Source organism: Pogoniulus pusillus, chromosome 9 (assembly GCF_015220805.1).
Source record: "Pogoniulus pusillus isolate bPogPus1 chromosome 9, bPogPus1.pri, whole genome shotgun sequence".
Classification (NCBI taxonomy): Eukaryota; Metazoa; Chordata; class Aves; order Piciformes; family Lybiidae; genus Pogoniulus; species Pogoniulus pusillus.
Window position 1 is genome coordinate 25,343,023 of NC_087272.1, and position 27,586 is coordinate 25,370,608.

The window sequence follows — 27,586 nt, forward strand, 5'->3', positions numbered from 1 at the left end:
TTGGCAGTCCATAATACGTGATGCTAATAGGGCTATTTCATTCACAGAAATTTGTTTCAAATCCAGACTTCATATAAACACTGCTTCAAATAGGTCCAAATCTCAGACTTATGCTTGCACATATCCTGAGGGACATCATCTTAGGAAAATTTGCAGGGTACTTTCATGTTTCTAAACCAAGAAACAATAAACATCTTCCTGCCTGAGCCCACAAAACTGATCTTTGTATTCTACCCTGTGCTGAACAGACCTCCAAAAATTGGTCAGTTGATCCTCCATAAAAATTAACAGCAGAATTTGGAATAAATTTGGCTAGTAGCCCCAAGTTAGTAATATACTCCTGTAGATTTGAGTACAATATATTAAATCATTACCCTAAAAAAAATCATAGCTCACTGTTTTTTTTTAAGGTTTTAGATTATGAAAATAACTAAGACTGACTCCATAAATACACATGGAATATATTAATGAGTTTTAATCACAGAGGTTTCAGATGATAATGAACCATAAAAATCTTTTATTTTATACTTCCTCCACAATGTGCAGTCACCACTTGTCTTAGGAGATTTTGATTTTGCCTTTTGAATGCTAGGATATAAGGCTAAAATGATGGAAGTCAGGTAAGAAGACTTCCAACTTCAGTATGAAACTTTTTTTTTTTTTGTAGTAATGAAAATTAACTTCTGGAAGTCAGGATATGTAGATAATCCCTTAGCTTTGCCAGCAGAGGAGATGGATTCATTCTTCTGTGATAAGGTATCCTAGGCCTTCTGCACAAAACCACTATCTCTCTTCCTGGTTCTGATGAGGGATTTCCTGACTGAATTTGCTCCTCAATATCTGTGATCAGGCCAATTCACGACAAGGTACAAGCACTGGGGAAAATACAACTAAGCATAATTTCAGAATTCATAAATTATGAAACTAGATGGATATGACAGATTATTTAGTTTATGGATAAATAATTGGGTTTTAAGATATGATCTACAGTTTCCCTTAATAAATATTATAAATCTCTTACATTTAAAATATAGGTTTTTAACACAAATGGCATTATTGGGTTAATTTGCATATCAACCTCTAACAGTCCGGAAGTGGTTCCAGACATACACTTCAGGATGTGGCTTAATGGCCATGCTGATATTAAGGTGGATGGCTGGACTCGATGACCTTAGAGGTGTTTTCCAACTGAAGCAATTCTGTGCTTCTGTGATGTTTAGGATCTTGTGGTCAGCAACTGATTGAAGTACAGCCTGTGACAACAATACACAGCACCCTTGCCTGAAAGTAAAAGTTTTATCTAGATATGGGCATTTCAAAAACCATGTCTTTATGTGTTCTAGATAGTATATTTTAACAATTCAATCTGTGGAGCTTTCTGTAAAATACTTTACAAGTAATGTCAAAGGAAATACTTGTTACTAGTTTTAACAACAGGAACCTACTGATCTTTTCCTGTGAGCTCCTGTGAGTTCTCTAACATCTGTATAACCTGGACCCTAATTACCCAAACATTCACCATTGCTACTGCAAAATCTTTTGACTTTGTGAAATAAGCTGATGAGATTTCACTTTAACTCATATATTGGAATTGACAGTGTCTCTTGAATCTGGAGCATCTGGTTTTTAAATATCTCCCCAGCTTGTCCTATGAAATACAAGCACATCTTCAAAAATACATCTATATATTACTTAGACTTTTGCCTTCAGCATTAGTACTTTGATGATTTGTGATAGGATTTTGTCAACCAGATTTATAATCTTTTAAAATAAAATAACATAAAACAAAACCTGGCAGCACTTTGACCCAGAATTGTATTAGATAATGCAGTGATGAGTGTTGTGTAAGAACCTCAAGTGTAAGCAAGAGTACTGGAGAAGAAAATAGACATGCATTTAGGCTAGTAATTCTTAAGTCCTGTTTTCAGTTTTCAATACCAAATAAGAATTTCATCAGAGTTAACTACCATGGAAGGGGAGGGTGAGGAGAAATTAAATAAAATCTCTGGGCTGGAACATGATTAAGTAGCCATACAATACAGTAACTGAAACCACAGTGGACATTAATTGGTCTTCTCTGCGGGAAATAGCAGTACGGGCAGCCGATGCTGACAATGAGAAGAAATGACAAATTTGTATGAAATATAAGCACTTATTGTCTAATGAAAATCTTATAATGAATTTGATCATTTTAAATGTAGCGATTGATTTTTTTGGTGCAGGGTTGAAAAAAAGAATTCTCTGCTAGGCCAAATATATGTTGATAGTGTTAATTAGGAATGTATTTCACGCAAAATCAACAAAAATATTCCACTTTTTTCTTTTTGTTTGTTTGTTTTGTTTTGTTGTTTTTTTTTACCAGTAAAACCAATTATTCTTAAACCTTTTTTATTGGTGAAGTTTTTGTGTTGTGCTAGGAAGAACATAGAGGGACAATGCTTTATTAGCTTCCATTACCCATGCTGTGAGAAATTCAAACAATAAACAAATATCATATATAATGACAACTATGTTGAATAATCAGAGGGGGGAAATTCTAAGTAAATCTTGAGTATTTTTCATACCAAAGGGAGGCGTTTACAATATATGCTTGTATGCTTTGTAGCCTTCTAAGTGCTGCAAGCTGCCTGAGGGGTAATTGTAACTATGTCACTGGCAGTAAGAGGACTCAGTGAGGGACATTCTGCCTCAGTTTTAGCTATGAAAGAGCATAGAAGCAAGCCTCCTGTGTTGGGCATAGCGTGAAGTAAAACGACACAATTGCAGCTAGCAAAGTTTAGATTTAAAAAAATCACACATGTCAAAGGAAGTGATTCAGTGAGACTTCCTTGTCCTTTTTTCTGTTTTGTTTGTTTTCCGTTGTGTTAGTGGGCAGAAGGTAGAATATGAGGAATCCACAGTACAAATAGATGTGGCAGAATGTGCTGGACAAAAGAAAGCAATAAAAGCAGTTGTTGAGAAGATAACCATCAAAGGGGTTATTCTGTAAGGGAGGAGCTCAATAATTGATGTTACAGTCAGAACAGAGATGCCTTTTGCAAAGAGTGAACTAGAATCTGTTCTGAATTTAGGAAAAAAAGAGGTGATATAAAGTCTTAGTATTATACCACAACAGACTAAATGTTGGTCACAGTATTGAGAAGAAGAAAACTACTGTAAAAAAGAGCAATATTCTTTTTAAGAATTTTAAATATTAATTTTAATGAAATATTCTAGTAAACAGAAATACTGCAAATGCTCAGTACTCAGTACAAATCAAAGTAAAACACAAGTAAAATATTTAACATTTCATGTATAAAATAGTGACATATACTATAAAAATACAAATCCACAAGTTATTAATTAATTGATGGAAAGGCATCCAGCTGTAAATGATGTTTCTATATAACAGCAGCAGAGAAAGGTGACTAATTCCTTTCCATCTACTTGTTAAAAAAAAATGAAGCAGAAAAAAGCATTTAATTTTTTTTATGGTTAAAAAAAAAAACCAAACATATCTTTCCACTGCTGAACTTTTTGATTAAGTTTTATTAACTACTTTTTAAAAGCTGCTGATAGAAAATGGGATCCACATTAGCAACCAATACAAAGTTAAATCAGTAAACCATGGTCATTTATTCTAAAATAAGTATTTGTGTTTCTCAACTAACTTGCGTTATTCTTCTTTTAAGCTGTTTTGGGGGGTTGTTGGGAGTTTTATTAGTGTTGTTGTTTATTGTTATTATTTTAAAAATAGTTTTAGGGAGCATGTTTAACAAATACTAAACATTATTCAGATCCTTGCTTTTTGTCCTGATATGCGTTTGCTTTGCTATAAGCTGTACCACATACAGTGTGGAAATTGAGATGTAAGTGGGAAGAGGCAGAATTTTAACAGCTGTCAATATAGTGTGAAAGTTAGGCAGCATGTTGGTTATAGCAAGGAATACTTCTTCTAATCTCTTCAATTACTTGTGCATAGTTTGGTTTGACAAGTGCTCAGCATCACGAGTTAACCATAACTAATCAAAGGAAGCCACATAATGAAAATGACATTTCTGTTCCTTTGCAAACACAGATCTGTAACTAATAGCAAGGCAAAAATCTGACCATTTGAAACTGTTTCCTGTGTTTGATGCAAACAAGGCAGGAGGATCAGGAGAATTAAAAGTAATAGAAGATAGATTGAGGTCAACAATTCATTATTTTCTACAATGAAATGCCAGCATTCGTTATGGGTTTATAAGCTTGTAAGTACTGTTGCTGTTTTTCCTCTTGATCATTCAGGTCTTTCTCCAGACACTTCCACAGTGATGCAGAAAATATGTTCTTTTATTTTGTTGGGGTTTTTATGCCAGTCATAGAAACAGAGCTGGAAGTATTGTACCTGCCAGCCGTCTGATCATACAATATATTCTCTACAATGTTTATATCAAAGTAGCCAGAGTTTGGATTTCTGCAATTACATCAGGGCTTCAAAAGAGTAATTTATTTTATCATTTGGTGAGCTAAGTTACAAAGCATATTTTAGCACAATTATGAGATTGCATTAGACAAACGAAGCGGTTTCACATCTTGTCAGCTCAGTACTAAATGCTTGGCACATCTGAATGAAAAATATCCAAACAAAAGGTGTAAACCCAACTGTTTTTTCATTTGATGTTAAAAAAAAATTGACCCCTAAAACTGTTTATTTTCCTTTCACTGAGATTTAAATTTTATAATGAAACCTAATAGACTAGCTCCTCCGGTTTTGCAATATTCAGGGCAAGTGCAGAAGACAAATATTTTAAGTCCTTCCTGTGTAGTTAATAGAAGGTTAAAATGGTCCCACAAAATCCTTCCCTCATTTTCTGGTTGTTCTGAATTAAGTGGGCTAGAATGATGCCACAAGAGCTTCTCGATGAGCCAAGATTAAGCTAAGTCACATCAGTGATACTAGTACAGTATAGAAATGTCCTTTAATGCAAACTTCATTTCCTGACAGCTAGTAGCAGTGAGGAGTACAGTGGAGCTAAGTTCAGGGTAATGTCCCCTGCTGGGAAAGAACTGTCCTCTTTGAAAGGTGAGGTTTCTGAAGATACTGTCTGAACTAAATATTTCCTACTTAAAAATTGCAGGAATTTCATCCCAGCCATTCTGTCTGGTTTCTGAAAGGGCACTTGATGATGAGCAATGGAACTTAAAATAAAAAGATTTTTCTCCCCTCACTGTAGTCCCCTTCCAAGTCCCAGCACAGTCATATTTTAGTTGAGTTAATGCCCATACATCTCCTGTGGTCAATTAAAGTGTAAAACCAAAGAGGAAGTATTGCAAGTATTAGAGAGCATTGAGAGGAACATGAGGTAGGTGAAGCTGTGGAAAAAAGGTCCAGAGCTTAAGAAACATTTATTTGGGTCTGATGTGTTTGAACTGGAGGGGAAGTAACCGGGGAGAGGTAGTGAATGCCCCTCAGGGAAGCTCGCTGAGTGATCATTGATTTAGTCTGATGTCCAAACAGAAAAAATATAGAGGAGAGAACTATTTCAAATACAATTGAAACAGAATAATGGAAAGATTTAAAGTGACTAGGGGAAGAGAATACGAATCAGTTTGCTAATGCAACACTTCTTCTATAGGAAGAAATTGAATGAATACTAAAATCTGCAAAACTCTTCTACAAGTAGGGAAGTATCAAAAAGTCAGGTGCCTGTGAAGTCTTATTTCTGTGGTGGTGTTACATGGTTTAATTAAATGATTGCTTTGTGCAAAGAGTGGCCCTCCTATAAAAATTAATCACCAGTTTGTACTGAATGGGCTTTCTTTATAACCCTTTCTTCTGTAGTTTAAAAATATGAATATGTTTGTGATGGATTGTAAGGCAAAAGGTGATTTCATGGTTAGAGAACATTACATGTCACCTGAAGAGCTCAGCAATCAGTATGCCTTTGCTACAGAATTTTTAATGTCATTCTGGGCAAGTCTCTCCAGACGAAATGTTCACAATTGGCTCTGTTCTGGGTTAGGTATCCTCTAGAAACTTCTACAAAGCTTCGGAGGGCAGTGCTTTCTGTCTTCAGCCTCCTTGTGTCTGCCATATTGGGGAGACAACGTTTCTGAACTATTCAAATGATTCTACAGCTTTAATTCTAGTTCCATACAGGTTTGTTACCAATGTAAAATACTAAAAAGTCATGCCCTCGGTACCACAGAGCTGCCTGTGATAATGGTTTTATTCAGTACATCATTTTAATGACACAGAGTAAGAAAGATTAGGCAAAATCTATTGACTGTGGGAGATAAAAATGCATAATGATTAAGTACCTTTCCTCTAAATGAGACTGATCTCATAAAAAACTATTTGATCATTAAAGAATATCCTTATATCTGAAAGCAGAATACTGAAATACAGTTCCATGTACAGCTTTGATTATCGATAGCATTGGCTGATATTTTATGCATTGATAGAGCAATGTCATTCTTCTTTGCATATCACTTGTCATTGTAATGTGTCATAATAAGTATATATGTTAAAGTAGTCTGATAGTTATATGAGGACTAAGACGTGCAGATGCACCTCTATAAGACTGTGTAGTACTTATAGAAAACAAAGAAAAATGAGGAATATTATCAGCATGGACATGGAACCTATTATCAAATTACCAAAGGAAGTGGTGAGTGAATTTGATTATTGCCAATGTTGTTACTTATTTGTATCGCCATGGCTTCAGTGAGCACTCAGACTGCAAGAGCTTTCAGACATGCTGCATTAGACATAGCATAAATGGAAAAAGACTTTCCCTGCTTCCAGAGAACTTTACTATCTAAGCATAAAACAAAAGCAACAAGGCAGTGTAGCTAATGATGGCACACAGCAGCACTGGGAATATTGGTCAGGCCAATTGCAAATACTACCCAAGCTTTTTGTGAAGGTATCACAGGAAAGAAAACCTCTAAGAAGCAGTTAGAAAACCAGTGAGAGAGCCAGCTTTGTAGGTTTTACACAGAATTTCTTCCAAGAGTGAGAGGAATCATGGAGGGAAAAAAAAGGCAGAGGGATGCATTTTAAACTTTAAAAGTTGGCAACAGCGACTGGCATCATATGCGAGGCTGACATGGGTGTTGAGCTCTTGACAGTAAGAAAGCAATGACTGGCAGAATGGGAAAGGGCAATGGAGAATCCTTAAAATGAAGACAAGTCTGCTAGTAGAGAAGAGACTGTCAGGGAAAAAAAGTGCTATTGCCATAGTGTTGAAATGGCCGTAGTGGCAGGCTGTAGGAACACTTGAGAAGGTTCTAAGCCACATAAAACTGAATTGACAGGTTTCTTGATCTATTCTTTTACTTTCTGTAATGGAGTTCCTTCTGACAGACCTGACAAGTTTATTGTTTCAAAATTATTTTGAGATCTGTTTATTTTATAACAGAAAATTACAAATGTCCAGCACATGAGCTGTGGATTCCTGATGTTGCTTCTTTATGATTTTCCATTTCTTTATGACTAATATAAAAATAGGAAAGCTGTGTTTTTACAATATGCACATACAAAGGACATCACTATTTTTCTTCAGGTACCGCATTTTTCTTAAGGAGGAACTATAGCTGTGTGCTTTAGAAAGTTTCCAAAAATATTTATGTTGTAAAATGAAACTCATTAGCACTATTTCCCTTTCATTTTTGCCTTGTTGCAAATCTTGTTCCCAAACTAGTGGGATAGTTTTTCCTCTGAGTGAGTAAAATTTAGAGTTCACGTTAGTGCTGAATTGAGATTTCAGTTCTTTCAGATTGCACCCTTTTGTCTGAATTCAGGGTCTTCTTACAATATCATTAATGCTTTGTGAGTATTCAGTGGTCTGATGACAATTTTAGCTTGTAAAGAATCTTGCCATTATTCATCTTCTGTTAAAAGCTTTGATTAATACACTATTTCTTACATAATTTTTATCCAGTGTGATTCTGAAGTAATGTGGAATCAGACATGCTGTGTGCAATTACACTGCCATGAATTCAGCAGCACAAATGTTCTACTGTTATGGTAGTAACTGAGAGCTGAAAAATTGAGATGATGAAAACAAAAGTGATTTTATTTTGATTTTATTCTTCCATTCTACTTCATTTTTCTGTATTTAAACTCCTGGGGGGAGGGGGGACATGGACAAAAAACAACCAACCAAACAAAAAGAACTTATGCCTCCAGAACCTATGGGTGTTTCAACATCACCCTAACTAATATACGCAGTATTTAATAGACAACTGAAAGAAAACATAAAACAGGAGGTTGAAAGCATATGATGGAAGGGACTATGGCAGTCTAAATTTATATCCATGCCAAAACTGTCTCCACTATTGGTGGTTCTCCAATGCTGAGGTGAGATGTGTAAAAGAGTACAGAGTCCCACTCAAGCTGCTATGTTTCTGCATGCACATATGGAAGTCACATTGTGCTGAATACAAGATGAATATCACAGAATCCAAATTTAGGTCACTCTAAGTGAATGGAATCAATTATGTTCAGAACAGCTATTCAAGGGCAGAATTATCTGGTAGGCAATTATTTTTGTGTATAACTTTTACTGAAGATATTTCTGGTTTTACTGAAGAGTTTTCCATATTTAGTTTCTAGGGATTTAAGAACTCCATATATTGAATTCAATTTATTTCTATTTTACAAAATAATTTAAAAGTCTGTGTTTTCACTGGTGTTGTGAACTTTTGTCAAGCCAAGAAAATAAACATAGTTGGACAGAACAGGTTTGTAAATCCAAAGTTAAGGTAGCTTGTATATTCTGTAACAGCATGAATGTTAAGTTAAAAAATGGAATTCTGCCCTAGCAAAGTTGATATTAGCAACAATATTAGCATCTGTGGTAAAGTTTCTGATTGCTCTATGTGTATATGAACACTTGTTTATTTCTGTGTCACTTGCTTGATTTTCCTAAATGGAAATCTCCAAGAGAGGATTGGCCTTCTGCACTGTATTTGTTGTAACTTTCTGGAAGGCAGTGCTGACAGGTTGTGATGCAGTTAACATGCCTGCATAGTAACAGAACTCTTGATTATAGTTGCTATAGTACAGCCAGTCTGGCACTAGACAGAAAGATTACAAAAAGACCTCTACCTAGTAAATTCTCATACTCCTTCATCTTCACATCTAGTACCTGGCCAGTGATGTGGCTGTAAGCTGACCTACTCTTTTATCTGTCTAGTTGCTCCATAAAGTAGTCATTAAGGAGTATCCCTGAAGTCTGGAAGGGGAGCATACAGCTAGCTTCTCAACTAGCCCTCTTCATGGGCTGCTGTAATCATCAGATTGCCCTGGTTTTCTTAAACAGAAAGAGGACCTTGAGATTGTTAACTGCATGTGAGGCTCCACATGTGACTACATCAACATACACAGCATAGTGCCATACCAGTATGGGAAATTACGTCTTCAGTTCATGCTGTTTATTTCACAGAAGAACCTTGGTTTGAATGCCTAGCAGGTTAACCTGTTCCAAAACCTCTCTCACTGAGAAATTACATTGCATTTCCAACGAAACACACAATAAACCTTACAAGCAAGGTTCAAATAGAAAAGAATATATAAGAACACAGGCTTCAAGTCAACTGGACACAGATACATTGTTCTTAATAATAATTCACCATTTATATTGCTATAAGTGAGACATTCTGAGAATATGAGAAGTAAGGGTTGTAAAAAGAAAAGTTAATTTCTCTGATTAGTTGAAAGAGTTGGGGAAAATGACAAGCTTTCAGATACAGGGTTCCACCATAAGGATCTTCTGTCAGATATGATAAGAAAGTGTTTCCATTAAAAAAAAAAAGTCACTTAACAGGAAAAGTGAGTATATATAATATATATATATATATATATACATTTTATAAAGACTCACTGGAGCATTGAAAGCTTTTGTGAAATTGAGGGAGAAAAGAACTCTATCTTGAGGCTGGAAAGACCCAAGAAAATTATGGACTACACTGATGTTTTTATAATATGAAGTTCCGTAGCATCTGCATGTACATAGAAGGATTGTAGCCCCATGGTAAATGTGTGGTGCACCTCCGTTAGGCCCACTAATCCAGCTCTTCTGAGGTGATTCCTGTGATTCTAAACCTCTGAGCCACTTCAAAGAACTTCTTTTTTACAAGTATCAAAGACATAATGGAGGGAAGAAAAAAAAAGTTTTATCCTCTGAACAGAGAATAGTACCTGCCCAGTGGTCCTAAAGAAAAGTAACTGGCACTGAATAGCGGGGACAATATTTAGGACAGGTACTTAGTTTAGCATTTGTAGTTCCATGCTACACCAAGGCCTTTTGTACTATTAGAAAAAGAAGAGTTCATTTTGCCAGGTACAAGATAGTTTGCTTTTGGTGATGACCACTCACACTATCACTCAGAAATCAAGAACATCTCTTACCAATGACCTACAAAAAATATAATCTTTACTCTCTTGTACAAGTATTAACAAACCAAAACAAGTTAAAAAGCATTATTTATAGTTTTCCAGTGGAAGAGCCATGAGCTTTGCATAAACCCTTGTCAAGTAGAATACCAGGAAGAGTTTTAAGGATTTTCTGCAGAGTATGTGCAATAGTCCCAATACAAGGGCTGTTGTAATGACACTCATCTGGAGCAATATGCTCACCTCCATCATGACTTTGTGTTTATCAGTAAATATAGTGTATATCGATAAAGTGAATGAGCCCCTTTATGGAAGACAAGACCTGCATGAGTTTTAAATCTGTGTGCATGTTTGTTATAAACAACTTATGTATTAGTGAAAATATTTGGGGCATCTTGTGTTGCAGCTTTTTTGTGTTAGGGCAAAATTATTTGCCTTAAAGTTTCTGTTGGCAAGAAAGACCGTATCACCCAATTCTCCTGTAAATATCTTCAGCTACTATTTATTTTTAGGCTGCTACAATTATGCCATATCTGATTTGATTATTAGGGTTAGCAGAACCATGGCTAATGGAATCAGTATCATGGCTACAGCAAGCTTTGTGAATTCTCCCTGCCAGTTTTCTGCATAACTACACTTATGTCACTCAAGCAGCACAGGGGTACTCTAACAATTATTTGTAAACCAGGGGGAAACTTTTAATGGACCTCTTCTTGAGATCTTGTGTTAAAAAAAAAAAGTTCCCATGAGTGAAGTATAAGTTAGCTTTTCCAGGGGGAAAAAAGGGAATGAATTACATTTCTCTTCTTGTCCTTTAAATGAATAGCATAGTTTGGGTGAAATTATCGGGCAATTGCATGCCTTTTATGCAGATAATGCTATTTGATGAAAGCGGTGTTTTGATCTGCTGAGGATAATACAGATCCAGGGTTGGATTCATTGGTGAGAGTAAAGCTGTCTTCTGTGATAACTTCATCTCAGCATGAGGTCAGACGGGGAAAACTGGGATGGGGGATTAAAAAATGACACAGTCGGAGCAGTATTCAGTTCCCTGCTGTGCTCCTGGCTGCACACTATAGCTTATGTTTCTGATCTGTTATGGTATTGTCTGCTTTTCTCTCCCAGAGCAGAAAGAGATTGCTTAAAACTTTTCTTTTTTCAGCTAGAGGGATTAGTTCAGTGCAGCTTTTTTAATTAAAGAAACTGTATCTTTTTCAATGTAATTTAAGGCTGTACAAGAAGGCCATCAGCATTCATAACTTAGCACTACTACCTGTAACAAAGCCCAGCCATTCATTTTACATTCAGAACAAGCAATCGCTATTAAAAGTTTTGAGGGTTAAAAACTGAAAATTTGCCTTACAATTGCCATTAACCATTAATTCCTGAAAGTTTTCCGTGAAGGAACTTCAAACAGATTTGCTGTTAGTTTATCCGGGCTTTTTTAGTTACATATCCATGGCATCAGGAGAGTGGTTAAAAATACTCTGATATGTGGAAGTAGACCTAAGCTTGTTTTCTAAACAAAAAGTTAAAAAAATCCCCTCAAATATTAAAATATCTATTAAAAATGTCTCTCTACTGCCAGCAGATCCATGGTTTTGATCCATGTTTAATTTCACTCAACGTAGTCTCTAAAAATACAAATAGTAATTTTATTAATTATATGCCAATAATTGACACTTGTTCATGATACATAAAAATGCTCAGTGTGCATGCATGTATGTGTGTACCTGTGTGCAAGTATATTCATATGCTGACATACATACACATATATTCATATATTGATATACATACACTCACATCTTTCAGCTCAGAGGGTTGAGCTTACAGCTCGGTTTAAACAAGGTTAGTGGCTAAAGCTTTCAAATGTTTCAAATAAGGCCCATATGGTGATCACTTTACAAAGCATACAGGGACTGTGCTTAGGTTGCAACATACACATTTCCAGCTAAATTCCATGCCAGATCAATTAGAAACAGTTCTCCTGAGCAGACAGGAACAAACACAGATTGTTACCACTCTACTGCCTGAACTCTTGTCTTCCAAGAATGAAAGCAGTCATCTTGAATGCAACATATTTTACTACCAACAGCCTTAGAATTTTTTTCAGTCAGTAGTATTTTAATAAAATCTTTGTTTAGCCACATCAGAGCAATTAACATTCAAATTATAAAGTGGCATATCACTGTCCCTCATTAGAGTTTTTAGCTAAAGATCTATGTTTTCCAGACTTTATCAGTGATATCTTCTACTTGGAGGGGCACATGGCAGAGGAAAAGGAAAAAGAAAAGAAGCAGAAAGAAAACACATCTAGTTTATTTTTTGCTCATTCCATGTGCTTTTCTCTTGTAGATTTCCTTTATTCGAACAGGTAATTGGTGGAATTGCCTATAATGATTTCTTTTCACACATCTTAAAAAAACCCAAGAAGGTTAATTATGAGTACAAACCTTATTTAAAATGAGGCCTTCTTACTCTTGTAAGAATCATACATTCTGGATAAATGTGAATTTATTATGTAAACTTCTGCAAGCACATACAAGGTCTGTATGTTGGCTCCTGAATTGCTATAAATATTCTTCATTCTTCTTGATAATGGAAAATATGGGTAGTTACCCCCAGCGAAAGTTTGCTGGGAAAGTGTTATATTAGGAAACAGAAATCTCTCATGTACTAATTCATAGGCATAGCAATAATGGCATTTTGCGATGGCTCCTACTTGTGAATACAAGGTGATTAAAATGATTATGTGCTTGATTTTAATGCCATAGGTTTAACTCAGGCAGTAGTTCCCAGTGTAGTATTAACACTGTATGAAAGGCATTTTCGTATTCCAGATCATATGCACACTCCTTCAGGTTCTTTCCTAAGAAACCAAGGAAGAGGGTCAGCAGTTGTGTGCATCTGAAGTGCATCATTTTCACCGGAGGTCAGCTTCCCATACAGCTTTGTTTTATGCAGTGGAACACAAACTAATGTAGTGGAAAAGCATGACCCCCATTTAAAGGTTGATTTGTATGATAATCAGTACATTTAGTGGCCTCAAAATGAATGTGTGTAAGGTCCTATCTTGCTTTAATTAAGGTAATTAAGACATATTTCCCTCTGCAGACAGCTATTTAATTTTATGGCTTTGTCAGTGATCAGATTAGAATATTTGTTTTACGATTTTACCACAATTCCGTACTCGGGTAAAGTGCCTTTCTCGCTCTCCTGCGGGCACCAGAGCACCCCGGTGCAAGGACTGGCGAGAGGCAGCTTTAGCTGCGTGCGTCGCCTACACCTCCTGCGTTCCGTTCCGAGGGCAGCCTGAGCGCGCCGGGGCTCCCTGCTGACGGCGGAGAGGCGCGGCCCGGCTGCGCCTTCCCAAAGTTTCTCCGTCCCCGAGGCGGGAGGGGGAGGCTGAGGCGGGCGGAGCGTGGTGTTCGACAGGGCTTACGGCAGAGCGCGGTCACGGCCGGCTCTTCACCTTTTGACCCGGTCGCGGCACCTTCCCTGTCGCCGCCTTTTGCTTTCGGCGCTGCGCTGCGCTGCTAATAGCGGAGGCTGCGCGGGATCGCAGGGGAGTAAAGGGAGACCAACGCTGCTGCCTTCTCCTGTGCCAGCACTCGAGCAGGCGGTGACTTGGTCTCTGCCCGGGACTCGCACAGGAGCAGAAGCCGTAGACCTAATCGTTAATGGGAGCAGCTGCTGCCATGTTAGGAACATCCAGCAGGATTGAAAGAGTCGAAAGGAGAACTTAATTCCTGTCGTTGGTTTCTTGGTTTGGGTCCCCCCCGCCCCAGTTATGAAGCGTACTGATGCGGAGCTAGTTGTTTCCATCATGTAGAGGCATTAATCCCTCCCTAGCTGCACTAAACTGCACCTTGCCGCTTACCCCAAAGGAAAATGAGTGATTAGAAACAATTTCTTCCTTCATGAGCTGTAGATCAAGGGCTTTTGATAACGCAGAGATTTTGAGATCTCTTATTTTCAGACATGCAAGAATTGTAAAGAGTCCTGGGAGCAGAAAGCGATGATAAGCCTGTCGAAGCCCGAGTTACCGTTCAAGTACTGAAAGACACATTAAGAGTGGTTTAAGAAGTTTGGAAAGAACGTGTCAAAGTCTTGAATTTGTCTCATCTTTTGGTGTTACCAGTAGATTAGTGCAAGAGCCGGCACATCTTGCATCAGAGGACGTCCTGCTCTCTTATTTCACTAACACCTGCTGTCAAAAAAGATTTACTGATAGTCACCCTTAAAAATAAGTCTCTAAGTCGATAAGGAATGCATATCCTTTTGTTCCTCTCTACTAAACCAGAAAGCTTATTGGCAGTCCAAATGAGTAAGGAAGGGTTGGACTGTGATTTTAGATACTTCAGTCACATTCAGTAGTTGACATTAGTAATATACTTTCCTACAAAGCTCTAGCACGTATGTGACTGCACACTTTTCCAATTAGTTTCAGTTCTGAAGGTTGAAATTTAATTAAACCTTGGTAAGCCTAGAAATGCTGCTTCAGTTATATTCAAGTTAAAGAGCACCAAAATAACTTACTCTGAACTTCAAATTTTTATTAAGTAGTTGGCATTTATTGTTTATCTGGTGGGCTTTGAATAAGGATGGAATTATAGAATCTTTTTATTTATAACAGAGGAGCATCTTCACCTGCTATATTTGGAGGTAGTAAAAAAAAATCAGGTTAGTACTAGATGAATGGATTTAGCTAAGGTAATGCAAATGGCTGAGGTAGTAGTGCAAAATTACACCACTTTATAGATTTGCACTTGCAAAATATAAATTTGAATTTTGTGTTAGAGAACTGTAAGGCAAAAAGAAAACTGTATAAAACCTTGACTCTACAGGTTTTACTTTGAGTTTAGCAGAAATGCTAATTTCTATGCTATGCATCAACAATGTAAGTTCAGGGTTGAGATTGTTCCTGTGTGTTTGTTATATGTGTCGGATAACAAAGAATTTAGTGCAATTCACATTTTCACAGTTCGAGTGCTTTCTTGCAAGGACTAAAACCTCTGTAGGGTATTATATTTGAAAAACAAGGTCATGATGATTCTATTTCTACCTATATAAGCTCAGCACTTACCTTCATAGAAGTCTTATCTAGAGAGGTCTCTGCGATTCCTACATTTTAAAATGAAATCCTACTACTTTAGCGTCATCCCCGAAGTCAAATAACACTTTTATTTTCAATTCCAGTGGTTTAGTTTTGCCTTCTTTGATAAAACTTCTCCAAACCTGTATTTAAAAGTAGTTGCTTAGTAATTACTACAGCTGTTCCTGGGGATGAAGACATTTCTGTTATAAATTACATGTTTGTTGGGGTGTTTTTTTGGGTGATAAGTTGGGGTTTTTTGATCAATAGGTTTTTCGTTTTGGTGTTTTGGTGTTTGTTTTTTTCCCCTGTGTGCTTAATAGTTCGAACTACACACTGTCTGTGCACTTAAAAATGCTTGAAACATATATGGTGTTCTGTTACACTTGCTGCATACCGGTGCTTGGTGATGCTGGCGATCTGTGTGTGTGTGCGCGGGCAGTATCTGCTGTAATTCTCAAATGCTGACCTCAGCACTGTCGGATCAGTTTAAATACCCAGGTACCTTGCCCCTCAGGTCGAGCCCAGCAAAGTTCAAACGCAATGGAAAACACATGGGTAAACCCTCGCAGGTGAGAGAAAACTACTGGACGGACCATAGATACACCCCTAGCAGTGCGCGATGGCAACATCTGCAGTAACGTTTGTCTAATTAGGAGGTTTTTCCAAGTCATCTCGGGTCAGAGGAATAGAGAGATTTTCCTTGGGAGCGTTCAAGATCACATAGCCGCGCATCTTTCATTGTAGAGTCAGAGATATGGCAGATAAATTTAAGTTTGGAAAATCAAAGAACTACAGCGGCCAGCCAGCTAAAGGTTCAAAGCTGCTCATCCATCTTAACTTCCCCAAATGTTTCGTATCTCCAATATGAAATGCCTTTGAGTTTAAAAGGAAAGGAGAAAGGAATGAAAAAGAGGACGGTTCTGGACAGATAGATGGGTAACATCCCAGCGTGTGAAAAGTTACAGCTACTACTTTGAGTCGAGAGGATGCTGAAGAGTCAAGGAGAAAAATAATCAGAAGCGCCTTTGTACGCGAGGGAGAAACGGCTTTTAAAGCAGATGTTTGAACTGTAATCAGGTCACTCAGCCCCGGCTCCCGCCTTACGCCGAAAATTGCAGGGGTACGGAGGAGAGACCGAGCGGGGGAGCCCGCAGATGCCCGTGCGAGGAGCAGCCTGCCAGTCCGAGCCCCGCCGGCACCCCTCGGCCTTCATGGGCGCGGGGTTGCCGGGCGGCCCCGCCGCCTCTGCCTGCGCTGCGCCGCCCCGCCGTGCCCCGGCTGCCAGCAGCGGGTGAGGAGCAGCGGCGGGCTAGCTACGGCCGGCTCTGCTTGGCGCGGCGCTGCGGGGAGGCGCGGATTAGTTCCCCAAATTCTTCCCCTCCCTTCATAAAAATAAATCGGTCCCCGCGGAAAACAAAATGCGGCGGACGGAAGCTTTGTGTCTCCTCTGGGAGAAGGGTAAGCGCAATGAAGCCGTGTAAGTTCATTAGTGTTTGCAATCAGGAGCATGCAGACACCTTCATCAGGGCAGAAAGCTGCGAAGAGCCATTCATCAGCCTGAAGTGCTGCTCGCGGATGACCCCTAAATCACCGCCGGCGTCGTGGGTGCACTGATTGGGCACAGCGTGGGAGCCGCGCCGCGGTACTCCACGACAGCCGGCGACGGAGGGGAGGGGAAGGCGACAAAGACACCGCAAGCCCGGCGGGCCGCATCCCGAAACGAAGTGGGGGAGCGGCAAGGCCCTCACCCGGGTCGCCTGCGCTACGGCACAAGTAGGTACTGACGGTAGTGGCGGCGGCTGCCCCTCCCAGCGCTCCTCCCCCGCCCGGCACGTTGTCGTGCGCGCACCTTCGCCCTCCTCTCCCGCAAGAAGAGGGGCTAAACTCCCTGCCCGCCCCGGCGGGGGAGGAGGCGGGGAAAGTGAACTCCGCAGGGCGCGTAAGCCCCCGCGGCGGGGGGCGCGAGCAGCAACTCGTGGCCCTCCCCCCGCCCGGCCCCCGGCCCTCCCCCCGCTCCCACCCGCCCTCCACTCCCGCCCGCCCGGCCTGACAAAGTGTCGGCGTGCGCCGCTCTCCTCGGCGCTGCTGTCGGGGCGCGGAGGCAGCAAGGCTCTCAGCGCGCCCGCGGTAAGTGGCGCGCTCCGCTCCCCGCGTCCGCTGGGGCGGCTGGTTGGTCGCTAGCGAGAAAGCGGGGCCGCGGCGTCCCTTTCCCCTATCCTTTCTCTCCCCGGCCGAGGGCGGGCGAGCGAGCAGAAGGGCTGGGGACTGGTGCGCAGAGGATGCCGGCCCGCCCTTTCCCGCCCCTCAGGCAGTGACACCTCTTGCGGCGGGACCTTCGCGGGCGGGAGTCGCGGGGCGCCCCGGGACGCGCGGCTGCGGTAGGAGTGTGGCCCCAGGTAGGGTAGCGTGGTCACGGGAGAGCTGGAGGGATGATCTAGGGAGCAACTTGATCTGGAAACTCTGCGGCGCGGGATGGAAGCCTGAGCGGAGGGGGAGCCTGATCCGGGAGTCAGCGCTGCGCGGCCCTGGCGCCGTGAGCCCCTCTCTGTGGCGGGGGAGCGGGGCCCTTGCCCGCGGCGTGTGCGTGCGGCGGGCGTCAGCGCGCGGCCGCTGTCACCGCGGCCGCTCCGGCGCTTCTCTAGGTCGGCTCCGTGGCTCTCGGAAGATCAATAGAAGTGTGTCTCTACTTGTTTTTTGGGAGCGCATCGGCGGGGCGGAGAGCATCTCTGTAAGTTTGTGGTAGGTTGCGAACTTCCTTCGCATTGCCTCGACTTCGCGCGCGTGGGCTCGCCCTCTGTGTGTCTCGTTTTCTGGCAGCGTGCTCGTCAGGCAGCTCCGGGCCGCGACGGGCTCTGCCGGGTGGTCTGCTGCTCAGGGAGTGCTACCGGGGCTTTACCTGCCCTCCACCTCAAAGAGGGTGGCTCGTGAGGAAACCCATCAAGGACAGCGACTTTAATGGTAGTGAACATCGTGGTGCTGTGCAGCGAGAACACGCCGTGGCCGAAAGAAACTGTGTATGGCACTGTGGTTTGGGGAGAGAAAGGGATGATCTCCTCCCTCATGAAATTACAAACGTTTCTGGTATCTGGTGCGGTTTTTCTTTACGTGGGCTGTAGGAAGCAAGTTCATTGTTCCTCGGGCTTAGAAGTTTTAAGTGAAGTTGCTTTAAAGCAAAGTGGTGTAACGAGAAAAAATACACAAAAAGACGAATTTTTTGTGCTCTCTCAGTGTTAAAAGTTTTAGGAGGGAGGTGTCATTTCTCTAGGAAGTCACATAGTTCTAGGCTTATCTAAATTTTTAGATTTTAAATACTTTTATAATAAAACTTTAGCAGTTTGGTCATTTGGGGCTTTTAATTTGTTTGGGTTTTTTTTTTTTTTGGGTGGGTTTTTTGTTGTTTATTTGATTTCTTTACTTTCTAAGTATTATGTCTCCTATAGATGAAGCCTTCGTAGTTGAATGCTTGTTTGGGTTTTCGCTGGTTGTTATATACTGCATTTTATATGTACTTGTTAATACAAAGTATTTTTTTCATAATTCCATTTGCAGAAGTTGAATTATATTCTGTGTATGTTTACATCCTAAAGTTCAGTCTGGTAAAGGGTATACTGAAGTATAAATAATGCTCATCGATGGCCAGTTATCTTACACAATTAGTTAACTTGAAATACTTAAGGATGCTTTCTGATGAAAAATGTTGAGAAAAATACTGTTCTTTTACAATTCTTGGTTTTGAATTGTGAGTTTATTTATTTTCAATGGTCTGGTAAATTAGGGGAGAAAAACCAACAATACTGAAGTTTTAGATGCATACATCAGATAAAATAGTGAAATGAGTTCACATGAGCAAACTCTGAGATGAAAAGTATCGTTTGGTAGAACAAATTCTTGACCACACTTTTGTGTAATATTTGATGGAAGGAAAAAATCCAGAATAACATTAATAATCCAGTTAGCAGGTTAAAGACTGGTACTTCAGTCAAATCTCTTTGAGTCAGGAGTAATTATTCTCTATTGAAATGGAAAAGGGGAAAAGAGGATTTAGTAATAGAAACTAGATTTAAAGTTGGAAATCAGTCCCCTGTAGGTGCTTTAAATAAGCAGTTATTTGATATAAACCCCATGAAATATCAGAAAATAAAAGAATCGATATAAAAGCACATTTTTTGTCATCTAGCCCTAGTAATTAACAGATTGTATATAGGCTTGGCTCAATAAGGTGCCTAGTACCTTTACCTCCAGTTGAGATCGGTGAGGCTGATGCAGACTGATGTCTATGTAGACTGGTGCAAAACCTCACTGATTTGGATCAGTTTAGGCCCAATAAAAATTGGGAGTGCTCAGCAACTTAGAGGATCAGGTGCTGTTTGTGAAGGGGCGTTATGCTATACAGACTTAAAAGAAAATACCGGAAGCTTATGCTAAGGCTCCAGGTCTGAAATACTTTTGATTTTGTAGTGCTACTGCATTTACTCTACTGAATGTTGCATTTCTGTTACAGAAAGCTCACCTCTGGCAGTGCACAAAAGAAAATGTAAAAATTTGAAAGAGAGATCTTAAAACAGGTTTTCAAAATCCTGCACAAATACGCTGCACTTGTGTAAGATTTAGAGGCAAATTTCAACTGTGGTGCTCCATGTCAGAGATTTTTATTGTCAGCTTAACATGTGTATAATATTGTCTTTTAAGAATAGCTTTACTGCATAATCTGTTCTATTAAATGAATAAATGTGAACTTAAGTTTATGATTTAGCAAATTCAGTGATTAACGCGAGTTTAGGTTCTGCAAGTTTGTGCAATATTAATTGCACAAAAATTCTGAGAAGCAGTTTTAGTGTGTTACAGTAAAGACTTTGGTTTGCTGAAGAAAAAATTCTTCCCAGGCTAACTGGCCAAGTAAGTTATTTCAGGATGCTTGCATGCAGTTCTTTTAAGCTTTAAGAGTATCTCGTGATCTTAAAATTAATACTTTACGATAGCATAGTATTATTTGCGAAGTGTTTTATGTTATGATAAAACAAGTAAGAAACTCTAAGTTAGGGTAGGTATCCTGAGTGTAGGTATATTGAGCAATTCAAATGAAACCCTAAACATTTAAATTTTTTGAGGTTACGGAGGGTTTAAAGAGTACTGTTGTAAAAATGTGCTGCCTTAACAACCTTTCCTTAGTTCTAGAACTGATTAATTGCTGTGTCTTATAAAACCTGATTTATTTCATACTTTTTTCATACCAAGCATTACCACTATGAAGCTCTCCTTATAATTGAGATTAATGTTTCTGAGCAAAGAAGTGGTTTGGAGGGCTGCATTCATTTTGAGTGCTGTTCTAATCAATTTTAGATACAGCATGTCAAAATGTATCAGTCTGTATCCAAACCTGCCTTATTATTTGGAATTAACTTGTTAGTGATTAATGCAAGCCTCATTCTCTAGAGGTGATTTGTTTCAAAACAAGTGTTAGGACTTCAAAGAGGTTAAGTACAGTCAGGTGACTCAGGTGCCCTTTCTCCCGCCTGAGTGAGGCTTGACAGAGTAGTTCTAGTTAGGAAAAAATGGAGAAAGAAAAAAAAATTCAAAGCAACAAAATAACACCCACACCCCCCCCACACACACACCCCAGCAACAAACACCACTGCCTCTCTGCACCTATATTGAATGGTGTTCCTTCAACTATAGTATTGGTCTTCACATCCAGACTGGAGTGGCAGGTACAGTGCACAGATAGCACGTAGTCATGCACAAAGACACTCTAACATTGTGTCTGCTAGATTGAAGAACAGCTTTAGTGATTGAAATCAAAACTCACAAGGCTAGTTTCAGATGTTGAGGTGTACATGTACTGTATATTGCCTCTGTAGGTAATGAAAGGCATGCTAATTCCTTTTTTTTTTCTTTTTCAAAAATAGCAAAGATAGTGCTTGTTTCAGTGCTTACTGAAATATTTGCACATTCCCTCTGTGCACCTTCCAGTCTCAGCTTCACTCATTCTTAACCAATAGTATACGGTCACACATTGCTGCTGAGTGTGATGCAGAACTGTTTAAAGTCCAGGAAGATTTCTCAGTTGTGAGAAGGGGGGGAAGGTAAAAAATGCTAAACAAAGATTTTAAAAAAAAAAAATTAGAAAGCTCTGAAGATAATTAACACAGTTGTAAGATTTATGTATACTCTATGATCAGGGTAGTGATCTCAGACTAAATTGCAGTTATTTAAGTATTTATTGTAAGACATACTGACTGATTTCAGTGAATCTTTTTAAGTTTGCATATGGAACCAATTACATGAGTCTTAGTTTAAGCATTCATGTAAACAATATACACAGCAACTGAAGCATTGCATAAAAATATTTCCAGTCTTATGCAGATCAGAAGCTAATGAAATTACAAAATGCTTATGAATGCCAGGCTGTAAGTGCTTCACACCACTCACCTCTTGTCTTTTTCTGTGGAAAAAACATTGTCTGTACAGGTTCATTTTAATACTGTAACCAAAATAGTTGCTAGTGAAATAACATTAATTTAAATAGACAATACAGCACAAACTTAATCTCTCTTTACCTTCCTAGATAGATGGAGATCTGTCCACATGATACATACTTTTATCTTACAGCATGTTTAGTTTAGTTATAAAATAGTTTTTGGGCAAAGGTGATACTAGTTAAAAAAGCAGTTTAAGCCTGGAACTGTTTTGTACTAGTATACACTGCAGGTCTTGCTTTTCTGTTTTAGACTGAATCCCAACATGTAAGTTCAAGGCTAGTTGACTTAATTATTTTAAATTTTGCAAATTGAGTCTGTGTAAGAGATTGAATAGTTGATACTTGATGTGTATGTTTGTGGCTGCAAAAAAGTTAATTGTAAACATTAGTGCCTAGAATACAGAAAGCAGACCGGTAAACTAGAAATTACAAAGTGCTGTAGTAGATTCGTCACTGACTAACATACCCTACAAAGTGATGAAATCAGCAAATGACCTGGATTGCTATTTACACTCTCCGTGTTTAAATCTTTTTCCATATATTGAATGTACATTATAGGTTATAGTAGCCGCTTTGATTTAGTTTTACAATAGGCTTTTGTGAATACAAACGCAATCTTGACGTATGAAAGAAAACAAGAACAGTAGTCAGCATAAGAAAAGACATGTTAATTAAATATTTGCCTTCATTTTATAATGACAATCTAAAATCTGTATTATGTAAATCCTTCCAGCCTGTATTTTTGCATCTGAATTGCAGAAGTGTCAAATAGCCATTTTCAAACATCTTAAGATGTTACAACTTTAATTTTGTCTGTGATAGCTCAGAAAACTGTTCAGATAATATGTAGTACTGTTAAAGCCTTGCTGGCATGGAACATGGAATGTGTTCATTGGAATCAGTAGTGCTGCTGGTGTTGTTTTCCAGCATTGTGTTGAATTTCTAATAGTATAGTTTACAGCAGTTAAAGTGACATACAGAGGAACTAATGTGTCTTATTTCCTTACTTGAGTCTTAACAGTTGTTAGTATCGTAAGAAAGCTACTATCAACAGTAAAACTGGTGAAATGTGGGTTTAAAAAAAATATTTTTCTTGGAAGGAAAGCTGCATATTAAAATTTATAGAAGAGGGAAAAAAATCAGTCTGTAAATGATTTACCATAATACAACAATAGTTGCCAAAATCATGGAAGTCTTTGATATACTTTGTCTGGATCATGGAGTGGGTGCCTGTGTAGTGGTTGAAGAAATCATCATTGCTAATAAGTGTTACTTTAGCAAATGAAAGACTGCATGGTCCTTCAAAGGCCTCATCCATTCTCATTATAATTCTTCCAACGCTTGTCTGACCTTTTTAAAGAAATCATACTGAAACTTTATGCTTAGGGTGCCACATAAATAAACTGACCAGCACTTGTCTAAAGAACTTTGTAATCTAATGGCAGGAGGAATAATACAGCTCTTAATAGAAAAATACCAAATGTTGTCATGGCAAATTTGTGAATTTATTTAAAAATCTGTTTTCCTGGTGATACAATGCTTAGAAAACTAATGAGCAGCTTTCTGAAAGTAAGTAGTGTCATGGGTGTCTAACAGAAGTCTAAAGCCAGATTGTATTGCTAATATTTTTACTCTTGGCTATGTTACTGCTGGTATGTTCAGAAAGCTTGGGTAGGTGGAGTAGTTTTGTTTTTATGAATGAGAGCGTGAAGGTTTGCGAGGCTAGGACATGCCCAGCTAAAGCAAACTGGCATAGCTCTACTCACCTCAATGTGTGTCATTTACCTCGCAGATGATGAAGGGTAGGGCTTATGCTCATGAAACACTTTCAATTTAGATTTCACTTTGATTCCCTTTTTAAAAAAATAAATTGAATAGTTTTTATCTCCCTTGTTATAAAATACATTGCTAATTTGAAATGCCTTTGGTGCCCCTTAAAATGCCATGGCTCAGACATTATTTTCCAGAAAAGAGCATAATTCTCTTGGTGAGCCTGACAAAGCAGAAAATAGTTTGTTATTAAATCAGTTTTTCTTGGGAAGACATTATTTATTCATGCTACTGAATACATAAAGTACTTGATGTCTTCCTACTCCCCTTAAGAGATATTCCTTTATTTCAGTGTCGAAAGGTAGAGTAGTGTCATCCAAACCTGCACAACTGGAGCTGCTGAGGGAAGATTTGATGTTCTAATAAATCAGCTGGTTGAAGTTTTGGTTGCAAGTTCTGATGATTTGTATGTTGCTTTATCATCAAAGACAAAGTCATTAGAAGTCTTAACATAACAGTCATCAGTTGATGAACTCTTCTTTTTTACCATTGTTCCCATTTTGGAAAGCAGGAAAGTAGTGTTTCTAAACTAATCGTGGAACTTGAGAAATACTGGGTCTTTTGAAATGATTGTCTAAGCTTAGTCCAAACAAATGAAAATGTGTGTGGGAATGCTGGGGAGTTCTAGCTTGCAGCTGGTATGTCAGACTGGTGTTAAGACAAGTCTTTAAATTTTATGTCCCTTCATCCATAACTAGTTAGAAAATTAAAACTGGGCAACAGAGAGTCCTTTAGTACTATAGTTTCTCATTTTTGTTTTGAGCCTGATGACTCTTGTGTGTCAATGAAATTGTATGGACTGTAAGAAGGATTCTTGCTTTGCTGCTTGTAGTGACAATACATACACCATTTCTAATGATTTAATCTTCAAAACTAAGGATTTTATTTCTGTATAAATTGCTGGCAGATGAATGGAAAGCATTCCTGGCAACTTCAAAAAGTACCTGTATGTGTGTGTGCATGCACTGACCATTCAACACAGATCGACTTGCCATAAGCACTGTGGTACAAAATAATAGGAGGATTTTGTGTTTCTTTTTTTTCCCCTTGGTTCATCTGACAGTCACAGACGTGTGGATTTCAGCAGAGGCTGAATTTGACAAACCCCTGAAATGCTTAGGATATGATGTTCATAGTTACACCTTGGTGAAGGCCGAGAGTAGAAATGCCTATCACCTTTCAGAAAGTTTTTCAGTCATCTATGTATTATTAGACCATGAAACAGGACTCACCTTGTAATGAAATTTTCATGTTTCTGGCCTGTTTCCATCTTTCACATACTTCTTGTATTCAGTAAGGGGCAACAATCTAAGTGTACGAAAACCCAGAAATAAATCTATGAATGATGGCGCTCTATAGGAAACTTAATAAGCAACAAGGAGAGCTTCCCCCCCGCCTTCATTCTTTGCCTCCCTTATCTTACAGTGAAAATGTATTATCAACTCTTTCTTATCACAAAATAGTTATATTTGGAAATGTTTTAAATGGCTTAAGAATACCGCCTTAACAATACTTAAGAATAGCACCTCATATTATTATTTTGATAATTTTATATTAACTGTGGAGTGGCAGAGTGTTAATGATACAAAATGTTAGCACTTCTAATGATATGTTTAAGAACAGTGCAGTCATTAAATTCAGTAAACTGAGTATGTGGGTCTCGTAAATAAGTGTTGAATTATAATACAAAACACACCATGACCAAATTAATTAGTATGTTTAATCTAGTGAATTCCAGCTAGGCTGCATACAAAATGGACATGTATTTAATTTCTAAATTTAATATTAGCTGCGTAAGTCAACTCTCACTTATTCAATGCTGAATTAGTAATAGAAATTTATTATCTTCTTCTGTTATTTATATAAGTTGTTTGTGTTGTTTTGTTTTTGTGATTTTTTTTAAAGCAAGTTATTTTAACTCTGTTGGAGATTTTAAACATTATCATTAAAAAAGGGATGCAAGTAGTGATGCTCCCCCCCTGCTCTGCCCATATATTGTCAGCAGGAGGTGGCATTCCTGAGGTCCAAAGTAAAAAATCCATTCAAAGTAGTGACAGTCATTCAAATTAATTCAGCATTTTAGGACATTGTGTTTTGTATTTACTTATTTGATGTAAGCTCTTCTGTTGGTTGCTTTGCTGTGATCATTATTGTATTAGATTTTATTTGTCCAGAGAGAGTCAAAATGCCAGTAGAATAATCTGTTTTTCATTTGAAAGCTTTATTTTTCAAAGTGTGCATAAAATACATTTATTTATTTACCTTTAAGTACCTCAATTTTTCTTCTAAAATTGTAAGTATTGTTCTTTATTTATTATGTGAGTTGTAATGCATACAGATGTTCTTGAACTCAGCTTCTGAATTCTTAAATGTGAATTTAGGACAGAAATAGGAAACTGTGTGGTTTGATGTATTTGAGTCTAATTCCTCAAATCTCTAAATAATCTGTTCAGTTGGTAGTTCCATTGACTTCAATGAGATTGTGTAGTGAATAGGCATTGTGTCTGTGATCAGTGGAATATAGGCTTAGACTCATGCTTTCAGAGAATATTCATTTTAAAATGAGAGTTTAAGAGAGAGTTTAAGGGTTTTCCTTCTTTTTTTTTTCTTGATACTGAATTACACCCCACATCCGTAACTTGATATAACATGTACCTTTGCATTGCAGTTTGCAAGTGAATACTTGACTAGAAATGACTTGGAGTATTAATTTTTTTCTTCTTAATGGAAAGTCCATAGTGCACTGAGCAGTCTGTCACACTCTGCTTCTCAGTCGAATCTTATTATTAAATATATTTAAGTTAATTTCCCCTCCCAACCCTGCATTTCCAATAAGCAAGTCCATTGGCTGTTTATTTGCTAGATCACACAAATGAGCACACTTGTCCAAAAAGGGGACACAATGAGGGTATGCCTATACCAGTGTGGAAAGTAAGCACTGTGCTTTAACTTCTCCACATGCTGGGACACAGTCATCTATATGTCTTAGCTCTTAAAGGGCATCCTTACAGCTTTTAGATCTGTTCCTTTCCATGGTCTCCCAAAGAGTTCTTGGATGTAGTTTTGCCATTAAAATTTGGGCCACTTTCTTGGGACCGTTTCCCATAAGCACTTTTGCTTCTTGATTTAGAGGTTAAGACATTTTACTAGCACAAGCCTGATTTAATTAGGCCTGCTTTTAGCAGCATTTTGGATGATGACCTCCAGAAGACCTTTCCAACCAAAATTATTCTGTGTTTCACATCTAGTGGCTTTTTACAATCCATCTTAGGCATGCTGTATTTATTGTTTGGACATCACTTCTGAATTCAGTGGTGCTGATGCTATAATTCCATTGATCACATTTGCAAGAATAGTTTGATTTAATGGGCTCAGAATTAAAACTGTTTTGCTCCTCTTTGAATCAGTTTTAGTGAACTCATGTTATTGTTTTGTAACCTGTTCTAGGGGTAAGTTTTTGGGGTAAGGGGTAAGTTGCTTGTGTAAGACAGTTCCTGTTAAATCATCAAGAGGATTTGTGGAAATAGACAAGCACAATGGGGACTCTCTGTGTTAGAAACATTAAGTATTTCTTGTATAAAACTGTTTTACAGTGGAAGGTAGCTTTGCTGTTTTTTTCGTTTGTGGTTTTTTTTTTAATTTCATGCATTAACCACAGAAAAGAGCTGTGTTTTAAAAGTCTTTTTTTTCAGCACTTATTTTGAACTCTAGAACCATTAAGTGCAGTACGTTACTCTGCTCTAGAAACTTGATAAAATTAACTCAAATGTTAAAAAAGAAAATAAGAAAAAAACTCCCAAAACTTAGTTTTAGTGCA

General features: G+C 38.5%; 1 protein-coding gene across 27 annotated transcripts in view; it reads left to right on the forward strand.

Annotated features, from left to right (window-relative positions):
- The window catches only part of TENM3 (teneurin transmembrane protein 3), a 1,288,622-nt gene that overhangs the window by 834,443 nt on the left and 426,593 nt on the right, over positions 1-27,586 (forward strand). For 2 of the 27 annotated variants that reach the window (XM_064148908.1, XM_064148912.1), the window contains exon 1: positions 16,921-17,234. The exons of 20 other annotated variants lie outside the window; for them this stretch is intronic. The gene's annotated coding sequence lies outside the window, so the exon portion shown is untranslated. 5 more of the 27 variants (XM_064148906.1, XM_064148911.1, XM_064148929.1 and 2 more) reach the window with 4 other exon arrangements.